This window comes from Pan troglodytes, chromosome 12 (assembly GCF_028858775.2).
Source record: "Pan troglodytes isolate AG18354 chromosome 12, NHGRI_mPanTro3-v2.0_pri, whole genome shotgun sequence".
NCBI classification, from domain to species: Eukaryota; Metazoa; Chordata; class Mammalia; order Primates; family Hominidae; genus Pan; species Pan troglodytes.
The window spans coordinates 55,711,777-55,726,863 of record NC_072410.2 but is presented as its reverse complement, the minus strand read 5'-3'; the positions used below and the strand labels follow the sequence as shown (position 1 = coordinate 55,726,863).

The 15,087-nt window shown below is 38.3% G+C and overlaps 1 long non-coding RNA gene across 9 annotated transcripts in view; it reads left to right on the top strand.

Moving 5' to 3' along the window:
* The window catches only part of LOC104005001 (uncharacterized), a 556,115-nt gene that overhangs the window by 310,999 nt on the left and 230,029 nt on the right, over positions 1-15,087 (top strand). For all 9 annotated transcript variants that reach the window (XR_010149116.1, XR_010149118.1, XR_010149114.1 and 6 more), the window contains one exon: positions 11,508-11,633. This is a non-coding gene — a long non-coding RNA (uncharacterized LOC104005001). The remainder of the gene's footprint in view (positions 1-11,507; positions 11,634-15,087) is intronic.

Here is a 15,087-nt window from a genome sequence, read left to right as displayed (position 1 = left end):
TTATTTTTAAATCATAATACTTATTACTATAAGAACTTAAACTTTTTTATTTGTTCCTCTTTCTCCCAACTAGAATGTAAGCTCCATGAAGACGTAGTTTTTTATGAATTGTTCATTGTTGATTCTTCATACCAACAACAATGCACATTGTAGGTGCTCAATAAATACCCATTAAGTGAATGAATAAATGAATGCATTTCAGGGTTTGTGACCACAGCATGTGACCTCCAGTTTGTGCCTCTATCCTTATTCCATAAATTTTGCATATCAATCAAGCACTTCATATTCTAAATATTTGAACACTAATAAGCTATAACACTCACCTTTTACAGTTTGTCTTTTTAAATTACTAAAGAAAGAGTAATCTTTGGGTACCATTAGGCATATCCATGATCATTATTTTGGTAAGAAATATAAACGATGTATTTTGTTTCAGATAAATCCTTTGTTTCTCCCATTACAATCCACTCTGGAAGTAGGTACTAAAGAGTTATTTCCTTCAAAATGATAGAACTTTCTCTGTTACTGATAAAATTAACTGTTATGTCAAAATTAATATCTAAACCAAACGTTAGCATAGCAGATTAATAATGAAAGCCTACCATAGAGCGTGAGCAATAGAGTCAAACTGCCAAGCTTGAATCTTTGTGTCTGCTGAATAGCTCTGCAACTTTGGACAAGAGATTCTATCTCTCCAAACCTCAGTTTCTTCCTTCATATGCAAAATGGATATAATAGTATCTACATCATGTGATTGTTGTGAAGATTAACTGAGGTAATCCTCTTATTTATTGACACACACAAAGATCTCAGTAAATGTTAGACATTACTATTACTACATGGAATTAGAAAAGTATTGCACACAATTTAAATGCAAATAGTAATTATACTATAGTACTCTGCATTTTTATTTTATTCTCCTAGGATGCCTGATTGCTCCTGCTAATTTAGCAGTAACGACATTCAAAACATATGTTTGTTCTTCTAAGAATTAACAATAGACAGACATGATTATTTGTTGGCTTTGGTCTGTTTGGATCATTGTAATAGGTGCCCCATATGTAGAAAGTGCCATGAATTTCTACAGCTGATTAAAAATATAATTTTCTGAAGAGCCATGGTAAATCTCTTTTTCACAGACACCTTTTAATAAAAAACATAAATTATAAGCCTACTCTTATGCAAACAATATTGGCACAACAAGAAAATGATTAAGATGCAGACAGGGTAGGTCAAAACGACTATAAAAGGATTAATGCAGTTTGTTTGATGTATATTAAAACAGTTGGTAAAAGTTTAAGTAGCATTTTAATTTTTGGTGTCCACATACTTATGACCCATTCAAATCTTACCAAAAGCAAACAGAAAATTTTTTTGAAAGTACGAGTTCAATAGAAACCACTAGAGCATGTAAAATCTGTCTACCGCCACTATTTTATGAAAAAAGTTTCAAAATAAAAAGAAGAGCAGCTCTGACTGTTTTTAATTTATAAAATTAAGTAATAGCTATTTTCTTCCATATCTAACTTGATGTTTCTCAGATGTGGAACACCTTTAGTGATGCTTTTATTTTTCTCTTTGGCAACCCATGCTACACCTCATTTCTTGAGTCACTATGGCCTTGTGAGCAGCAATTGTCATGCAAAGTTGCAAAAATATTAAAAGAGGATTTCACATGACTTCATAAACTTCCTGGATGCACGTTTGGGTCTTTTGAACTAGTGGCACACTCAAGTGCAATACCCCAGTTTGGCAGCAACATGGCGAGATCCCACCTCTGCTTGTTGATGTGAAACAGCACTTTTACAACTTCAGTTTCCTGATGCCTCACTAGGTCATGAGAACAAATGGGGTCATCTTAATGAAGTCTTGTAAAACAATAACAAACCACATTTTACCCTGGCTCTTGCCATTATTTTTATGAAGCACATCTTCTTCAATATGCTGTATCTCAGAATTTGGTAGAAGCCTAAACTGTGTCTCATATCTGCTCCCACACAAGTATGGTCAGTTATTACTGGTCATTACTTGAGCTTCCTCTGTGTTCCGCTCAATCTGTCATCATGCACTGCTATGGCTTCTACCTCCTTCTCTCTCAAAGACCCAAATCTGAGTCTGTAGGACTAGGTGGTGTACACGTTTACACTATGCCCCATTTGAAACTGGTGTTCCTAACAGTCAAAACTCAAGTGTTGTCTTGAGTGGCTCACCTTACCTGAATTGACTTCCAAGAGGCTTCTCAATTCCTTTATACTCTTAAACTTTGAACCTGTCTTGTCCATTTTCCAGAAATATATAATAATTAAAGACTATGTTGTGATCATTGTTATATCTGGAATTATGCACTTTTTATCAAGTTTTACTAATATCTTATATGCAACTATTGATATAATAAAATTTAACATCCAGGAAATGTATTGATCAACTAATTCCATAATGGTGCTAAGTAACAAGTTATCATAAACATAGTGGATTAAAAACAACAATAATTTATTCTCATTCATGCATCTCCTGTTGGGCTGGCAGTGAGAATCAAGGTGGTTTGTAGGCTGAAACAGGCTTGGCTCAACTAAGCACGGTTCTACTTTATACATCAGGTTCAAATCTTGTCTATATGTTTCCCATCCTCCTCAGATTAGTAAACAGCCAAGGCATTATCTTCTCATGGTGATGACAGAAGCTCAAGGAAGAAGTGTGCAAGCACATTTCAATCCTCTGCTTGTATGTTTGCTAATATCCCATAGGCAGGACATGTAGTCAAGCCTAAAGTTAATGGGCGGAGAAGTGTACTCTGCCTTTAGGGGGAGAAACTGTACAGTCACATGGTAGAGGATGTGAATTCAGGAGTGGTGAATAAGTAGGAGTCACAGTCAAACCTACCGTAGGTATGAAGAACCTAAGTTATACCATTTACTTAACAATGCATTCTTTATTCTTAGCATTTACAGGGCACTAGAGAAAGATTTTGGTTTATTTAAATTCATCAACCATTCATGGAGTACCTACTTCATATAACGTACTGAGCAAAAGCTAAAGGCATATATTGTATATAGAGTACCTGATTCCTGAGAGGCTAATGGTGGGAATTAGGAGAACTCATAATCAGTGCTGAGTCAGGACTTGGCGTAATCTCCCAATGTATCCACAAGGACTGCACTAGCCAGGAGTCTTATTATTTTGCTTTAATCTTTGTTGCTTTTTAAATTATTTCAAAGGCAAGAAATATTTATTTTAGAAAACTGAAAAGTATATCTATGCATAAAGGAGAAATTAAAATATGCCTGTACTCCCACCATCCGTAAGTAAACAATTATTTGCTTTAATGAACTAGATAGAAAGATAGGTCGAGATCATGTAGGTAAGTAGATAGATAGTAAATTGACTAATTGGTTGTAGAGGAGTGCTTTTCTATCTTTTACTTAATGTAACATGTATACATTCAATGTCAGTAAATATTCATCTCTATACATGTCATTAATGCTGCTTAATATTCTGTCATGCTAATATAGCATATTTTATTTCACTAATTTAATGATAAACAGGTAAATCTCATTTTTGCTATTATAGACAATGTTGTTTTGTAAATCTTGTACATCTCTAAATACTTGAAGTACAAAAAAGCAGAAGGGATGTAAAAGAAATATCAATAATGTTTCTTATCAGGGAAGAGTTTATTTTTCAAGAGATTGTAAAGCAAAAATCCAAAGACTATAGCTAGGTTCCAAATTTGGAGAAATAATCTAAAGGGAACAGGAATCTGAGTATGTTCAAAGCAAGGGAAATAAAGGGACATTTCAATTAGATACCCAAGGCCAGTCTCCAGAGAAGACACAAGGACCATAGCATCCAAAATTCAAACCACAGAAGAAAAATGTGTGTTCCAGGGAGAAAGACGTTCTAGGATTTGTTGTTAAGATGCGTAAGATGAGGGTAGCTGGGAGGCAAATTGTACAAGACAAAGGAACTATTCTGTACAAAGCAACACAAATGTGTGCACCCAATCCCGCTGGTGTGGAAAGATATCCAGTCATCAAATTGCAAATGGCAGTGGGTTTACAAGTCAAAGGCACAGCTGACGAGGCTTACAGGGCATGTCTACAGTTCTGGCACTGAAACAACTGGTGGTTTCAACTAATAGAAAAAATAAGCAAAACTGAGTTTCAATATTTTATAGCCTTGCAAAAATACAAGCTAGTAATCAGTTCATGGTCCGTCTGTATCAGCCTGACTTTCTAAGGTGGAAAAAGAGCGAGTCAATATCTTACTGCAGTTTTATGAGCAATGATATTGCGTCTATTCCTAAGGCTGGTCTGCCGTGGTCTGGATGTGGTTGGGAAGATACTCTAAAGCAAATTCTGACACCTAAAGTGAAATAGTCCTATAGATTATCTATAAAGAATTCTTTGATTTAAATGCTAGGACAAGAGCCTCAGCATCTCAGAGAAGTGCCTAAAATTAGGGCACTCTGCTAAACTGAGAGTATGAGAATGTTCTCATTTGTATGGCATTAAATATCAAGCAATTCTTTTCTAAAATTTGGCTTTGAAGGCCCAGAATTTAAATTTGCAGGGCTCTTGACTATCAAAAGATATTAGTGTAATTCATTCTATTTGTATAGCATTTGTATTGATCTTCCATCAATTCAATGAGGTATAGAAGGCAAACGGTAAAACACTACTATAATGGATCAGGCTGCTGAGAATCGTGAAGGGCTGTGCTGGAGGTCACCCTTAGAACATGGTAATGACAGGCTATAGTTACCATGTCCTGGCTACCAGTGCAGGGTCCTTTTCTCCTTACCCACCCACTCTCTTACAACACATTTAAAACAACCTCAAATGTGTTTTTCAGAGAATTTGGCATTCTATATCTTTCAAATCTCCACTTAAATTCCCAAATCGTGTAGTTTTATTCTTTATTGCGGAAAATCTTTTTTAAAATATCAGTTGCTAAAATGTCCATTTTATTGTTCTGGATGTCAAGTTGAAAGAATGAACTGGAATCTTTGATGATTAAACTGATGGAACAGATGATCAGTTCTCATCCTCCAAAGTTGTGACTGTAGATGGTGTAGGAGACTGAGCTGAAAATGTATTGCGCCCAGTAGTTTAAATTCTGAGCTCTTGAGAGAAGAGACTGGGTGAGTTTTGTTCAATCTTCTATCCTGGATGCCTACTAGATATCTAGTATGAAGTAAGCATTTAATGAATATTGGTTGAATGAATAAATACTATGTAAGTGATCTTCAGAGTGTGCTTTTTGTTATTGACTTCCTTTTCCAGAAAGTCAACTTATAAATTAAAATAAAGAAAAAGAAAGAGAAAGAAATTAAGGAAGGAAGCGAGGGAGTGAGAAAGGAAGGGAGGAAGGAAGGAGGAAGGAAGTGGGGGAGGAAGGAGGTGAGGGAGGAAGAAAGGAAGAAATATAAGGTGGGAGGGAGGGATGAAGGAAGGAAGGAGAAAAGAAAAAGAAGGCAAGGGGAAAAACAAGAAGGAAGAAAAAAGGAAGAAAGGGAGCAGCATAGGAAGAAGGAACTAAGGAAAAGGTAGGAAGGAAGAAGAAAGGAAGGAATAAATTAAAAGAAATTGTGAATTTTGAAGTGTTGGCTTTACTTAGAAGAAGCCCTAATTCATTTAATCAATATTTTTATCCATTAAGATTTAAAATTCATTTCTTGTCCCTGTTTCAATGTCCATCTCCTTCCCATTCTGTGAAACCAGGACAACAGCTTCCAATTTTGTGACTCCTGGGTCCTCCTACCACCCTCAGGCCTTGGGAGTGCGGTGGGAGTAGGAGAAGCACGTGTCAGTTGACCTGGAGCAGCTGAAATCTATCTTGAAGGGGAGTCACCTCCTGCTTCTCCTGGCTCACAGAATAACCAGTGTCCCCACAGTGGGCTCTCTGTGAACTGCTGGCTGTGGACAGAGTTGCAGGATGAGTTCTCTCTTTGTGCACTCTTTGCTGACCATCTAAGTGGTGTGTCTGACTAGTTTGGCATGTTGCTTGTTAAAATTCATTCTTTTAAAGCCGAGTATCCACTTAGTTCCTCTCCTCTGAACTTTCGTCATTCATTATTAACAATGAAAGCCAAAGTGCATGAAACAAGTTCAGCCCTATCTGTTTCTGGCATGAAAGTGATGTCTTGGCATATTAGTGGGACACAGCTCTATCTTACATAAAATGCTGCCTGGGCCCACAACAAAGGCGCTGTCTCTCAGCGCCTAATAGGATCACCTACTTCAAATGTGAAACTTCCTTCTTTGAAATATTTGTTGAGATTTCATAAACCTATGAAGATTCTCAAACTCAAACAAAACCTTCTAGGCTTTGGCGCAAGCTCTGACTCTAAAGAGCTTTCTGTTCTATAAGCCGGTTATTGGATCTGGGCCCCAAGCGCAGGCAGATGGGGAAGTGTGGGGGCATCAGGAGAGGAAGAGCTAGCTTTCCACTTTCTCTTTTTGATACAAAAATAAAAGTCATCTGGCTTTGACTGCAGAAAATGAATCATATTAAGTATTTTAAAAGCACTATTTTTTTGGTAAGACCTAATTTCAGACCAATTAACACTTTAATATGAAACAGAAGCACATCATTTCATTAGGAGGCAAAATAAGGCCTCTCGGCTACCATATGTTGTCTCTTCCTTTGCAAGAAAGGAAAAAAGAAAAAAATCTCATTTGAAAGCTCCTATTGTAGATTGAGCTACAAGAGGGAATGTAAATTTGGCACCATCACCCGCCCCAGGTGAGCAGAACGCATTGAGGAGCCACACAATCACAGGGTTTTGTTTTTGTATTTTTGGCAATGCTCATATTCACTCTGTTCGGTAACAGAAGATCTGGCTGTTGCCCTAGAAAGCTGAAGAGAAACATTCTTTTGTGAAAACAGAAGTGAAAAGAATCTTTTAGTATGTTCTTCCTAAGAATGTCTATGCTGACACGAAAGGCAAAGAAACACTTTGTACCACTGATTTCACAGATTACTTATTTATTAAATAGATGAAACAAAATTATAGCTGTCCCTTTTCAATATTTAAAATTTTTAAGATAATGCCTTTAAAATGCACAGAACATGAATGCAGGAGCTGGTGTGATTGGAGAGAGCCTTATTGCACATAATTAACAGACACATAATGTCTGGTAACTAGTAATTTCCTTCTAGCTGAGTAAGGAAATAATTTAATCATGTTGATCAAATGAATCCCAGGAGCCCAGTGTAACATTATGCCTAAAAAAAAAAAAAAGAAAGAAAGAAAAAGAAAAAAGAAAAAAAAATGCAATAACTGATAAAAGACTACTTGGTCAAAAACAACAACAACAACAACAACATGGTTTCCAACCTTGCTTAGGTATCCTTAATAGTATTTAAAATGCAGGCCTTAATCTGACATTTCAAGAACATTATTTTCCAACACTGGCAGAGGCTACGAATATCGGTATGGTCCACTTTTCTATAACCAATACCCAATTGTAATAGATGTATATTTCCCTCACCAATGAAAATGGTCCCCCCAACCCCTGCTTAGAGGAGTGTGCAGAAAGTGTGAGGAGTGACTAAGTGGAAGTGGGGGTGATTAGACCACACGTCTATTTTCTTAAGAATCTCTCTTTCCTAGAATAGCATCCTATAGTCAGTAACTAAATATAAACCCCTATTGTTCATCTGTGAATTCCAACTTACTATTCAAAATGGGCAGGAGGAGGCATTCTTCCAAATTATTCCCCCAAACAAATGTCTCCTCAGTAGAATATATCCTAGTTGTGATAGTCTGGTGTTTTCTTTTGAAATCTTTTGTAGTCTTTGCCATTGTTCTTCTGAACTACTTAGAAAAGGCAGTGAGCCACCTTCATGGTATCTGAAGTTGGCTCTCCATAATGAGGTGACATAATTTAACACTTACTGTAATACATTTTATCCATCTATTGTTTGCTAAATAATTCCTGCAATAACAATTTTATTCTTTCCATAATTCTTCAGGGCAATGCTGGAGGAATAATATTTTTACTGCAGTGATTGATGTCAGGTCCTGGTGCTATATAGCCCCATGAACAAAGGTTATTGATAAGCATCAGGAAGATTGGAGGGTGTGGAGGAGGCAGGGAAAGCATTCAGAGGCCCCTGCTGCATGAAAAGAACATCAGGGATCAGAGGGTTAATACCATTTTATGAGGTTGTAAAAATCTACCCCAAGATTCTTGTGTTAGCAATATTCTTTGTGTAAGATGTATGTTATTAAAACAAGTAGCAGCATCTGAATTAAAGTGACAGTATGATGGATGACTACTGAAGAGGAATCGGAGCCGTTTGCAGCATTTTGGGCTAGAAGTGGGAATTCTGCCTCAGAGGCAAGGAGCTTGGCAGACACATTGATTCCGGGCTGACGCATGTTCATAAATATGCCCCTAGAGAGGTGTGGCCTAGCAGAATTTACAAAATTATGTTCATGAATTATTTAACATTTATTTATGGATGCTATATTTAAACAGTATTTGCAAAGGCGAATGGACCATAGCTTACAAAGTGATCTTTAGATAATGCAAATTCTGCACAAGGCAGAGGTGGCGGGTGACTTGCCCAGTGATGCTAAGCCTATGAAAACTATATTAGAGGAGGTGAGTCCACCAAGGAAGGAGCTGCCCCTCCAGGACACAAGGTGTTTCCTTGATGTAGCTGAGGTTCAGAGCAAGAGGACAGATCAAGGAGGACTTTTTCTCTTCAGGAATGTGGTTACATCAGAAGACAGGATTGTGCTAGAGCTGATTCAAATTTCAACATAAGGAATTTTTCCATTTACAGCACTCTTTTTTTTTAAGGATTGCAAAATGTAACACTACCAGTTAAAGGTCATAAAGAAGAAAGGAGGCCAGGTGCGGTGGCTCATGCCTGTAATCCCAGCACTTTGAGAGGCCAGGGTGGGCAGATCACTTAAGGTCAGGAGCTTGAGACCAGCCTGTCCAACATGGGGAAACCCCGACTCTACTAAAAAAAATACAAAAATAACCAGGTGTAGTGGCATATGCCTGCAGTTCCAGCTACCTGCGAGGCTGAGGCAGGAGAATTGTTTGAGCCTGGGAGGCAGAGGTTACAGTGAGCCAAGATCACGCCACTGCACTCTAGCCTGGGTGACAGAGAGAGACTCCATCTCAAAAAAAGAAAAGAAAAGAAAAGAAAAGATTGAGAAAATGTTAAATCTTAGATGCCTCTCTAATCGTGTTAAGTCATGTTCAAACACATGAAGTTAAAGTTATGATTTATAAATGTATTAATTTAGTGTCATGTAGTTGGGCATGGTGGATATGGCAGTGACCCTGATGCTCATGAAATACTCTATTTGCTCTCACCATTTGCCATCCTCCTTGAAGTCGAGTGAGGCCTTGTGGTTAGGTCTTGCCAATGACATGTGTGTGGAAGTGGCAGGTGTTACTTATGTGACAGAGGCATACAGGCTTTTGCTTGTCTGTCTTTCTTCTCCTGTGATGGTAAATGAAGAGGACACACAGTACAAGAGGTTCAACTGCTAGAGGGTGAAACCTCCCACAGCCCATCCCTATGACTGCAGCTGAGCCCCCACCAACCTGTATGAGACGAATAACATGACGGAGAAATTAGAGTTGGTGTATTAGCCCATTTTCACACTGCTATAAAGAACTTCCCTGAGACTGGGTAATTTATAAAGGAAAGAGGCTTAATTGACTCACAGTTCCACATGGCTGGGAAGCCTCAGGAGACTTACAATCATGGTGGACGGGAAAGCACACACCTTCTTCACAAGGTGGCAGGAGAGAGAAGGTGTGAAGGAGGAACTTCCAAGCACTTATAAAACCATCAGATCTCCTGAGAACTCACTCACTAGCACGAGAACAGCATGAGGGAAACTGCCCCCATGAGCCAATCACCTCCCTCCCTCAACACATGGGGATTACAGGTCCCTCCCTTGACTGTAGGGATTACAATTTGAGATGAGATTTGGATGGGGAGACAGAGCCAAACCATAGCAGTTGGGTTGGGTTAAGCCATTGAAATTTGGGGGTTGCTTGTTGCTGCAGCGTAACAAAGACTGTCTTGACTAATGCGGTAGGTCAGTGCTACTCAAACCACCTTCCTGCAGTGAAATAAGATGTTGGTGCCAGAATGTAAATCAGCACTCTACTCACTTTAAGAAAGTCTTACCATGAAAAAGTGGTCAGCTGAACTGAACACGGTGCTTAGTGACAGTTGATTTATTTTCTGGCACAAGCTCCTTAACTAAGGACACTTGCCAAAGAGCAGTTCATGGACATACTATGAGAGGCATTGCAACAGACAATGGCATATTTTCTCAAGTAGTTCTAGGTTCATATTTTGTTGTTTTTTATGGATGACTGACATGTTTTAATGCTTCTTTTGCCTCTTGATAAGCCCAACCCTTTCCATCAAAAATGGGGGAGGCTCAAACAGAAAAAAAAAAAAGAAGTATAATCTGAAATGGACAAGATAACTTTGTGTAGGAGATGGACCTTATGATTTTACCTTTCTGCTAATTTAAAACCTACATCTCACCCCTACAAAATCAGAGCTAGACTTTTTCATTTTGTTTCCTCATAAGAAACATAAGTATTTTCCTCCTCTAGCAAACCTGCTTTAAATGTAATAATAACCTGACCAATGGTGTTATCAGGGTATTCCAGGTTACTCAAAGCTAGGATGCTAGCAATACCGAGAAAAAATAAAGCAAATAATCTGATTTTATCAATTCCAGAAAAGACACAGTGACAATAAAGAGAGGCAAGGCAATGGGATTGAGTTTTACTTTGCTAAAAGGGGGGAAATAGAAACGAAACCTTTAAATGTATACATCAAAAAAGACTCTGCATAAGTTCAAACTCACTAGCTAATACAAAACTAAAATGATAACTTAATATATGTGCTTTAACTACCACTTAAGTGATAGAAATCTTTCCCTTTTAGTTGACAATATTGGTGTTACAAAGGTAGAACGATAACTGCAGTGTCACTGGTGTCTCCTTTTGCCACTCTTAGAGCAAAAGTACAAGCCAAGTTTGTAATCAGATTATTGATACTACATGGTATTATGTGTGGATTCTGAATGTGATATGTTATTTTTAATTGACGTCTGATTGTAAAATTCCTAGGAATGTTATATGACCAAGCATGCACACACACACACCCCTCTCTATCTCAATACTTAGGATAGTTACTAGAGCTAAAAATTTAGTCAATTATTGATAAATAAATAAATGAGTGAATACGGGTAAATCTGTTTGCATTATCCAGAAGGCAACTACTAGAAGCACTAAGAAAACTCTTAAGAGAGTGTTTAACTATGGTGTTTGAGAATGGCACTAGCATCTTAAGATGTGAATTCTATGTCATTAATCAGAGTTTCCAATAAAATAATGTATGAAATCTCCATATAACTGTGGTTTGACCTATAGTGTTGAATTTTAATTTTTTTCTCTCTTTTATTTATTATTTTTGTATTGTATTTTATTGTATTTTATTTTTAGACATGGGATCTCACCATTTTATTGCCTAGGCTGGAGTGCAATATTGTGATCCTAGCTCGCTGCAGCCTTGAACTCCTGGGCTCAAGTGATCCTCTCTCCTCAGTCTCCTGAGTAGCTGGATTACAGGTATGCATCACCATGCATGGTTTAATTCACTCTCTTTATGAAACTTTTCAGGATTTTTAAAGGATTGGTAAGAAGTGCTGGAAAATTAGGGATAGACAAGTGTACAGATAAATAGGGAAACACATTGTTCTTCCCTTAGTTCTAGTCCGCTAGGAAGCAGAGCCTGAGGCAGGATTAAAGTTCTGTTTTTGTTTTGTTTAGTTTTTAATTTGAGAGGGAGAAGCCTGTTGTAAGGTAGGAAAAAAAAAGAGAAACAAAGCAAGGGTAGATGCAAAGCAAGGGTAGATGCAAAGCAGTGTGATGCTCTGAGCCATCTAGCTGGCATTTGCTACTGCAATGGGACATAGCAGGTCGCTCAGCACATGTGTGTGCTAGGCACTCAGCAGAAACTGCACCTCAGAATAGCCCAAAGAAGGAAGAAATGAAAGGGAACTCACCTTCCTCGCACCCTGCAACCTCTTTTTGTTCATTGATCCAAGTTTACTCCATGCAAAGCTAACTCCCCAAGGTTGCATCCTTCAACCTCTTGGCAGCTGTGCCTGCAATCAGACCCCAAGCCTCTCTATAGGGTGTTTTTTCCAGGTTAGAAAGTGGAGAGATACCTTAGCACTGAGAGGGCTTGGCATGAGGGAGGCAAGTTTCTTCATTTCTGTGATTTCAATTCAGACTACAGCTGCTGGGGAGCTATGCAAAGATAGCATGGGCATAGTTGCCCAAGAGGCACATGTAACCTTTGTAGATAAACAGGCAGTTAAGTCTGAGAAAGCACACAAGGTTTGTGTTCAGCATGGTTCTCCAAGGTTTTAAGAGTCCCAAGGCATGAGATTTTGCGGATGTTTTTCACAATGCCCTCCACTTTTTCTCCTAGTCTTTTTCCTTTACCCTGTTCCAGTCCATCCACCCTTTACTCCAGGTTCAGTGTTCACTCATTTGCCCACATTTACCACTGCACCCTGCTCTTCGTTGAATATCGTACCCAATGCAAAACATGTCCTGCAGCCAGTGATCATTGTTATTGAAGGAATACTTTTCTCTGGCATTGAGAACAAATGTCATCCTTTTTCTAAAGCGCTTCCTCTATCCTCTCCAATCTGATGTGTCTCCCTTGGCTGTGTTCACATACTGCTTATATCTTTGTTTAGATGTTTGTCAATGCCTGGTATGCCCATAATTATTTATGTGTATTTATCTACTCACTAAGTTGTTAGCTCCTTGAAAACACAAACTATGAAATCTAGCGGAACGAGCTTGGATTTTGGTGTCTGGCAAGTCTGAGTTCTCCAGGACTCATTTGCTTCATGTTTTTATGGTTTGTCTCTTGCTTCACCTTCCTGGGTTTTATCACCTTTTATGTAAAACTGTGGCAGTTGTACTTTATTTGGTTTTAGTGAAAATTGGCAGAGACAATTTAATGCTCATGGCTAATGGGGTGACTGACACATAGCTGGTGCTAAATAAAGGCTACTTTTTGTCTTTATCCAATTGTTATATCCCTTTATCAGCACCAATGTAGTGAGTGGTTAATGGAAAATGTAAATAATTTCCAATCTGTGTAATACTAGGGAATGCATGTAGTAATTACTTACATGCCAGGTACTATCTTAGTGCTTTAGAAGAGTTTACTTATCTGTCTTAGTCAGTGTTCTCTAGAGAAACAGAACTAATAAGATATATATATATATATACACACACACACATATGTGTGTACATATGTGTGTGTGTGTATATATATGTGTGTGTATATATATGCAATATAGTATATATACACACACATATATATGTGTGTATGTGCGTATATATGTATATGAAGTTTATTAAGGGGTATTAACTCACATGATCACAAGGTCTCACAGTAGACTGTCTGCAAGCTGAAGGGCAAGGAAGCCAGTCTGAGTCCCAAAGCTGAAGAACCTGGATTTCGATGTTCAAAGGCAGGAAGCACCCAGCATAGGAGAAGCATGTATGCTGGGAGGCTGAGCCAGTCTAGTCTTGTCATGTTTTTCTGCCTGCTTTATATTCTGGCCACGCTGGCAGCTGATTAGGTGGTGTCCACCCAGATTAAGGTTGTGTCTGCCTTTCCCAGCCCACTGACTCAAATGTTAATCTCCTTTGGCAACACCCTCACAGACACACCCAGGATCAATAGTTTGCATCCTTCAATCCAACCAAGTTGACACTCAGTATTAACCATTACAGTATCTAATCCTATAAGGAAGATACAATTTTTATGCTAAAACAACTTCCATAGAACTTCCTATATACCAGACACAGTTCTAATTACTTAACATTTATTAATCGTTTTAACCACATAACATTCCCATGTGGTTAGTACTGTCATTATTGTCCACTTTCAAAATAACAAAGACACTGAGAGGCTAAGTATCTTGCCCAAGGTTACACAGTTAGTAAGACACGGGATGTAAACACAGCCAGTCTGTTTCCAGAGTCTGCATTCCATAGAGTGTGGTATAATGTATTATAAAATAGCTTCTATGTAAATAACTTCCTCATATATTTAAGAGTTTTTATTACTTTTAGATAAATAATACTTCTCTAGAAATTGCCAGTCCCTTTCTTTAAAAGTGAACATGTTATATACTTACTCCCAGAACAAAGGGTATGGCTTATTCAAATTGAGCAATTGACTCAATGGAACAGATTTAAGCTATTGCAGCCTAGCTTTGATGGTAAATGGTGGGAGTCAATTAGACACAACTAGTATAAATCACTATGCAAGATTGATATGACACCTGCACAAAGATAGGGCAAAGAGAGTTACTTATTTTTGCACCTATTTTCAATACTGTATCATATTGCTGTTCGCATTCATACCCTGTAGGATATTTCTTTCTAAAGATTCTTGCTTTTGGCCAGGCGCGGTGGCTCATGCCTGTAATCCCAGCACTTTGGGAGGCCAAGGCGGGTGGATCATGAGGTCAGGAGGCGGGTGGATCACGAGGTCAGGAGATCGAGACCATCCTGGCTAACACGGTGAAACCCCGTCTGTAGTAAAAATACAAAAAATTAGCCAGCCGTGGGGGCAGGCACTTGCAGTCCCAGCTACTTGGGAGGCTGAGGCAGGAGAATGGCATGAACCCTGGAGGCGAAGCTTGCAGTGAGTTGAGATCGCGCCACTGCACTACAGCCTGGGCGACAGACCGAGACTCCATCTCAAAAAAAAAAAAAAAAAAAAAAAAAAAAAAAATTCTTGCTTTCACATACAGCTTTTTATATATCCCACAAAACCTACCAGAGTTGACTCTATGTGTGTGCATGTGCATGTGTATGTATTGGGAGGGGAATGATAAAATAAATTTTTCTAGTTCATAAAGAATACATAGGCATGATAGTAACAGAAGTGAGAGAACATTTTCCCGATAAAGTGCAATACTGGCAACATTGATGCTTGCCTTGCAAATGAATTGAGATTGGGCCCAGACCCAAGTCACCATGA